Source organism: Henckelia pumila, unplaced genomic scaffold, assembly GCF_033568475.1.
Source record: "Henckelia pumila isolate YLH828 unplaced genomic scaffold, ASM3356847v2 CTG_461:::fragment_3, whole genome shotgun sequence".
NCBI classification, from domain to species: domain Eukaryota; kingdom Viridiplantae; phylum Streptophyta; class Magnoliopsida; order Lamiales; family Gesneriaceae; genus Henckelia; species Henckelia pumila.
The window spans coordinates 2655343-2663696 of record NW_027331831.1 but is presented as its reverse complement, the minus strand read 5'-3'; positions in this window follow the sequence as shown (position 1 = coordinate 2663696).

Below are 8354 nucleotides of genomic sequence, written 5' to 3'. Positions count from 1 at the left end.
TAATTAATTGGCCCAAAAACCAATTAATTCATAAAATACTTTAAAATTAAAAAGACTCGAGCCCGGCCCACCTAACCCGGACCCGGACTCACTTGACCCGACCCTAGACCCTATTGACTTGACCCGGACCACCAACCCGACCCGAACCCATCACCTAACCCTAAACCCGATCGCCCCTCCCCCTATTCTGCTGCGGCCGTGAGCAGCAGCCACTCCATGGATGCTGCCGGCCTGCTCCGGCCGCCCCTGGCCGGAGCGCCGCCGCCCAGACGTAGCCCACGTCTGGGCGGTGCTAACCTGCCCCAGCCCCCAGCCCCATGCAGTCCACGAAGCCAAAGCCGAAGCCTCTTCCCGAACCCTAGTCTGTGCACCCCCAAGCACCCGATCTGCACTAGCTCCAATCTTGGGCTCGTTTGGCTCGAACCACTCGAGCCACTCGAGTCCAAGCCACCCTCCCTCAACCTAGGAACCTCTGACCAGCAACCTAGACGCCCATAACCATAAAAAACGTGAGCATGTCAATGAAAATCAAAGAGCCATGTGCATACAACCGAACAAACCCATCTTTTTCTGAAAATTCTTTAAAGTTTTGATGCATACACCATACGCACACTACAATAACTGAGATGGTACGAAAATTAAAGAAAGAATCATGCCTTGCACCGTAGAATGGAAAGACGTAGGCGTAGATGACGATTCCGGGACGACGGGGCGACGAGAAACCTAAAAAAAACTTGAGGGGATCGACTATGGAGTTCTTGGGACTGTCTCGACCGATGGAGAGGATGATGAATAGTGGGGTGTCGGCTGAGTGATGGAGGCGTGTGTGTGTGTGGGGTTGGGTAGATTAGGTTTAGGTTTTAATTAATAAAATAGGTTTTAGGTAAATTAAAAATTATTAATAAGGATTTTAATATATAACATATATTGCTTAGAACTCTAATTAAAAAAAAAAGAAACCTGATAAATAATTGAAATTCCCGAAATATTAATTTAGGGAATTTTTAAAGAAAATAAAAAGTCATTAAAATGGCTTAATTTGGATAAAAATGGACTCCTAAAATTATATAAAATTAAATACTTAAAATTTTGAGATAATAAAACTCAAAATAATATTTTAGGGCTCTAAAAAGACTCATAAAATAATTTGGGTGGAAAGTTGTCATCTCGTCCGTCCACGGTCCCGTCAACGCGATAAAATAATTAAAATACTAAAAATCATAAAAATCACTAATTATGGGTTAAATGCTTAAAAATAAATTAAATCATGCACAATTAATTCACATAATTATTTAACCCATAAATCTAAAATTTAAATAATTAAATATCCTAATTATGCATGCGGATTTACGTATTTAAAATACCGGGTGTTACAATTCTCCCCCCCTTAAATTGAATTTCGTCCTCGAAATTAAAGTACTTACCCGAACAACTCCGGGTAGCGAGTCCTCATGTCTGCCTCGGTCTCCCAAGTAGCTTCCTCCTCTGAATGATTCAGCCACTGGACTCTGACCATCGGTATGACCCGCGTCCTAAGCCTCCGCTCCTCCCTAGCCAAGATCCGTACTGGCCTCTCCTCATACACTAGATCTGGTGGCAACTGTAAGGGCTCGAAATCCAACACATGCGACGGGTTGGAGACATATCTCCGAAGCATGGATACATGGAAAACGTTGTGCACTGCCGCTAGCCCCGGTGGTAGAGCTAAACGGTAGGCCAACGTGCCAACTCTCTCCAAGATCTCGAATGGCCCTATATACCTCGGATTAAGCTTGCCTCTCCGGCCAAAACGCACTACTCCCTTCATAGGTGACACCTTCAGGAATACGTGATCACCTACAGCGAACTCCAAATCTCGTCGTCTGGCATCTGCATAACTCTTCTGCCGACTCTGAGCTGTCCTCATCCGATCTCGAATCTGAGTCACTATGTCAGCTGTCTGCTGCACAATCTCAGGACCCAGCAAAATCCGCTCACCAACCTCATCCCAATGCACAGGAGATCTGCACCTCCTCCCATACAATGCTGCATACGGAGCCATACCTATAGACGACTTAAAGCTGTTGTTATAGGTAAACTCCACTAATGGTAGTCTAGTCTCCCAAGAGCCCCGAAAATCAATGACACAAGCTCTCAGAAGATCCTCGAGAACCTGGATCACTCTCTCAGACTGACCATCAGTCTGGGGATGAAACGCTGTACTGAACAAAAGCCTCGTCCCCAAAGCTGTGTGCAGACTCTTCCAAAACGCTGATGTGAATCTCGGATCTCTGTCTGACACAATAGACACTGGTATGCCATGCAATCTAACAATCTCCCTGATGTAAAGCTCTGCATACTGTGTCAAAGTATAAGTAGTCTTCACCGGCAAGAAATGAGCTGACTTGGTGAGTCTATCCACAATCACCCAAATCGCTGTGCAACCTCTGGCGCTCCTCGGTAAGCCAACCACAAAGTCCATCGTAATATTCTCCCATTTCCATTCCGGAATAGGAAGAGGTCTAAGAAGTCCTGCTGGACGCTGATGCTCTGCCTTGACTTGCTGACAAGTCAAGCACTCTGACACCACTCTCCCGATGTCACTCTTCATCCCGGGCCACCAATACAATAGCTGCAAATCTTTGTACATCTTCGTACTTCCGGGGTGAATGGAGTACGGAGATGTGTGAGCCTCTGCCAAAATCTCAGCTCTCAACTGATCGACGTTCGGTACCCACATCCTACCACGGTACTGAACGATACCATCATCCACTGTATACAAGAGATTACCTCTAGCCTCATCTCTCTGTCTCCATCGCTGCAACTCCTCATCAGTAGACTGTCCCTCTCTAATCCGATCTCGCAGAACTGGCTGCACCGTCAACACTGACAAGCTCGGTGCACGACCACTCGGATAACACTCCAAGCCAAACCTCTGAATCTCGCTCTGTAGTGGTAACTGTACGGTCAAACATGATACCACTGACGACTTCCGACTCAAAGCATCGGCCACTACATTAGCTTTACCCGGATGGTAGCTAATGTCACAATCATAGTCCTTCACCAACTCCAACCATCTGCGCTGTCTCATGTTCAACTCCTTCTGTGTGAAGAAGTACTTGAGACTCTTGTGGTCTGTGAAAATCTTGCACTTCTCGCCATACAGATAGTGCCTCCAGATTTTCAAAGCGAAGACCACTGCTGCTAACTCCAAGTCATGCGTCGGATAATTCTGCTCATGAATCTTCAGCTGTCTCGACGCATACGCAATAACCTTACCACACTGCATAAGCACTGCGCCTAAACCCAGTTTAGACGCATCGGTGTACACCACTAACTCCTCGTGTGGTACTGTCATCGCTAACACTGGTGCAGTAGTGAGTGCTTCCTTCAGCTGATCGAAGCTCCTCTGACAGTCTGAACTCCAAACAAACTTCGCATTCTTCTTGGTCAAGGAAGTCAAGGGTACTGCAATAGAGGAAAAACCCTTGATGAACTTCCTATAATATCCTGCCAAACCCAAGAAACTGCGAATCTCTGAAGCATTCTTCGGAATACCCCAATTCTGCACTGCCTCAACCTTAGACTGATCAACTGCAATCCCATCTCTCGAAATAATGTGGCCAAGAAATGCCACCTGCTCAAGCCAAAACTCGCACTTGCTGAACTTGGCATACAACCGATGCTCCCTCAAAGTCTGCAAGGCTGTCTGAAGATGCTGTCTATGCTCCTCGATGCTCCTAGAATAGATCAAAATATCATCAATAAAGACTATGATGAACTGATCTAGATATGGCTGAAAGACTCGATTCATGAGATCCATGAAAACCGCTGGAGCATTGGTCATCCCAAAAGGCATCACTAAGAACTCGTAATGCCCATATCGTGTCCTGAAAGCAGTCTTGGACACATCTGCATCTCTAACACGCAACTGATGATAACCAGATCGCAGGTCGATCTTGGAGAACACCGAAGCTCCCTGCAACTGGTCAAATAAATCCTCTATCCTCGGCAGTGGATACTTGTTCTTCACTGTGACCCTGTTGAGCTCTCGATAATCGATGCACAGTCTCATACTGCCATCCTTCTTCTTCACAAATAACACCGGAGCTCCCCACGGAGAAAAGCTAGGACGAACAAAGCCTTTCTCTAACAACTCCTGAATCTGCTCCTTCAACTCTTTCATCTCGGTAGGAGCAAGTCTGTACGGTGCCTTAGAGATAGGCACGGTGTCTGGCACTAAGTCGATGCCGAACTCCACATCTCTCACTGGTGGAATTCCTGCAACGTCCTCCGGAAAGACATTCGGAAAGTCACGAACCACCTCTATCTCTGATAATGATCTGCTAGATGGCTCCGAAGTCGTGACAATACTCGCTAGAAACCCCTGGCAACCCCGTCTCAACAACTTCCTCGCCTGAATAAAAGATATCACCTGAGGAATATCACTGCTCTGAGATGCATGAAAAGTGAACGGGTCGCCCACTGTAGGTCTCACTGACACTGATCTCCGACGAAAATCAATCGAAGCTCCATTGACTGTCAACCAGTCCATACCCAAAATAAGATCAAAACCACTCAAAGGCAAAACTACTACATCTGCTCGAATGGAGTGTCCCTGCAGCTCTAACCCCAGTCCTCGAATAACCTTCGAGGTAGAAATAATCTGCCCTGACGGCATAGTAACATCATACCCACTGTCACTACTCTCAGGTGTGATGCCTACCCGCCTGATAAACTCCAGGGAGATAAACGAATGCGTAGCCCCTGAATCTAGCAACGCAAACGTGGAGTTGCCTCCAACTAGAATTCTTTCTGCACGCAGAAAATTCCCAACAGTTTCATACCACCACTAAATTTTCCCCAACGAGTCACTACAAATTCTTAATTCTAATCACAAGTAAAACATGCTTCCTATTCTAACATGCAGTTAAATAACCCAAATAACAAGTATTCCAAATTAAAGACTAAATTTTAACCAAAAGAAAATTATTAAAATGCTAGGAGTAGGATATACCGGTGATCAAGGAGGTGTCTGGATCTACCTCCTCAGCCTGCATCACAAACACTCTCCCAGCAGTGTTCTTCTTCCTCGGGCAGTTAGCAATCTGATGCCCTGGCTCCCGACAATGGTAGCACACTCCCGCTCCCAAAAGACAAGGTCCCGAATGCATCTTCTGGCACTTCGGGCAGGTAGGATAAGCTATGGCATTAGGGGTCCCGCCCCTTTGCTGCTGCGGCCTCTGCTGCTGTGGCCTCTGCTGCTGATTCGGGCCCTTAGCCGGCCCTGTATACTGCTTCTTCGCAGGAGGATGCGAAGATGGTCGCTTACCCAGCCTGAAACTGCCTCTTCCCCTGTTGCTCTCTCTGGATCTCTCTCCGACCCTCCTCGAAATGCAAGGCTCTACTGACTGCAGACTCATAAGTAAGGACGTCTGCCATACGAACATCATGCCTGATATCAGCCTTCAGGCCCTCCACAAACTGTCTCATCTTCTCCTGCGGACTATCAGCAATCAAGGGCACAAAGTGACAGCCCCTCTCAAACAGCCTCACATACTCAACCACGGCCTTGTCCCCCTGACGGAGACTCATAAACTCACGGATCATGCGACTGCGCACATCCTCAGTAAAGTACTTGGCGTAGAAGATACGCCTAAACTCTGCCCAGGTCAGTGTAGGAAGGTGAACTCCCCTGGCTGCACCCTCCCACCAGAGCGCTGCATCACCCCGCAGCATGTACGTCGCACAGTTCACCCTGTCGGCGTCTGTGATCCCCATATAAGCAAAGATGGACTCCAGAGAGCGAATCCATCCCTCCGCCACCAAAGGATCGGTGGTCCCCACAAACTCCTTGGGTCCCTTCTTCTGAAACCTCTCAGCAACGTCCTCCTCGTGGGACAACCTGGGACGAGTAGCCTGCTGCTCTAACAGAGCAGTAATCCCTGCCATCATATTTGCATTGGCCTGTTCCAATGCTGCGATAGGGTTCTGTGGAGGTGGAGGTGGAGGTGGAGGTCCCCCACGTCTGTTAGCTGGTCTCGGAGGCATTCTGCACCACCACATATTTATTTACGTAAATCGCCATGCATAACTAAGTTGTTTAAAATTTAATGCTAACTTAAATTCTAAAAATTAAATCATGCTATAAACACTTAAAACTTACAGACCGGTAGCGTGGATTTCTGAGCTCGCATAGCAGTAATGACCCCTCCAAGGACCGTGCTCTGATACCAACTGAAACGACCCTAACTCTATAATTAATAAATAAATATGCGGAATTTTTTTTTTTATTACTTACTAAATAAAATATGTACATATATGCACATACATATATGCACAGAATAAAAAGATTTAAAATAAATAAATAACTAAATAAACAAATAAATACTTAAATAAAAATGCATTCTTTAAAATAAAATAAATATCTGAGTCAAATATTTAATTAAAAATACTGCATAAATAAAATGATTAAAATTTGCATGCACTAACAATATTCCATAAAAATATTCAAAATTCCCAACTACTGAAAAATAATATAAAATGTAGCATGCTGACATAAATAAACATGCACGTGACTCAGACATCTATCACGGTCACGGGGTCACTGCATGTCCGCTCATACATCCTCGCCTCCGATGGGTACAACATCCTCCTCAACGTACTCACCTGCACCATACCAGTGTAGTGAGCCTAGAGGCCCAACATGCTAACATAACAAGGGTTTTAAAAATAATTTAAAATAATTAAATACTAATACATACATATACATGAATGAGCATGCTTAAAAATTACATAACATAACGTAACTTAAATAAACTTAAATAACATAATACATAACATTGTTGAGCAAATTAATTTTCTAACATAGCATGGTTGTATCCATAGTGTAACCTTAAATCATACATTAAATACTGATCAGCGTGGAAACCAACGTACGTGGCCGGTGACGAATCACCTCTTAAATTGGCAGTAAACTGCCCTTCAATCATATGGGGACGAATCCCCCTTAAATTGTCACACTACTTCAACTTCCAACATAAAATATTTTCTTGCTCAACCTTAAACATTAAATCATGCATAAAATATTATTTCATGAATGCATGTACTTGAATAAAAATGTGTGTCCTTCATATATATTTAATTTAATTTCTTACTAACATATAAATATTAAAATAACTTAAATGCATAAAAATAATTAAATATATATTCAGGACACATGCAAATTTCTCATGGATCGTACTGGACTGCTGGCCCTAACACTCAAGCTCATTTACTTAAATCTGGCCCATTAACACTGAGACTGGCCCGATATCATACTTAAGCCCAATTAAATTAATTCAAAGCCCATAAAACCTTCTAGGCCCAATAACAACTTAAACTGGCCCAATGGGCCCAACAGCCCAAAGACTGGCCCAATAACTTTTATGGGCTCAAAAGCCCATAAATTCATGGACTAACTTAATTAAAATTTTAAAAGCCCAAATAAAATTATTTGGGAGTCCAAATAATTTTATTTCTAATTAATTGGCCCAAAAACCAATTAATTCATAAAATACTTTAAAATTAAAAAGACTCGAGCCCGGCCCACCTAACCCGGACCCGGACTCACTTGACCCGACCCTAGACCCTATTGACTTGACCCGGACCACCAACCCGACCCGGACCCATCACCTAACCCTAAACCCGATCGCCCCTCCCCCTATTCTGCTGCGGCCGTGAGCAGCAGCCACTCCATGGATGCTGCCGGCCTGCTCCGGCCGCCCCTGGCCGGAGCGCCGCCGCCCAGACGTAGCCCACGTCTGGGCGGTGCTAACCTGCCCCAGCCCCCAGCCCCATGCAGTCCACGAAGCCAAAGCCGAAGCCTCTTCCCGAACCCTAGTCTGTGCACCCCCAAGCACCTGATCTGCACTAGCTCCAATCTTGGGCTCGTTTGGCTCGAACCACTCGAGCCACTCGAGTCCAAGCCACCCTCCCTCAACCTAGGAACCTCTGACCAGCAACCTAGACGCCCATAACCATAAAAAACGTGAGCATGTCAATGAAAATCAAAGAGCCATGTGCATACAACCGAACAAACCCATCTTTTTCTGAAAATTCTTTAAAGTTTTGATGCATACACCATACGCACACTATAATAACTGAGATGGTACGAAAATTAAAGAAAGAATCATGCCTTGCACCGTAGAATGGAAAGACGTAGGCGTAGATGACGATTCCGGGACGACGGGGCGACGAGAAACCTAAAAAAAACTTGAGGGGATCGGCTATGGAGTTCTTGGGACTGTCTCGACCGATGGAGAGGATGATGAATAGTGGGGTGTCGGCTGAGTGATGGAGGCGTGTGTGTGTGTGGGGTTGGGTAGATTAGGTTT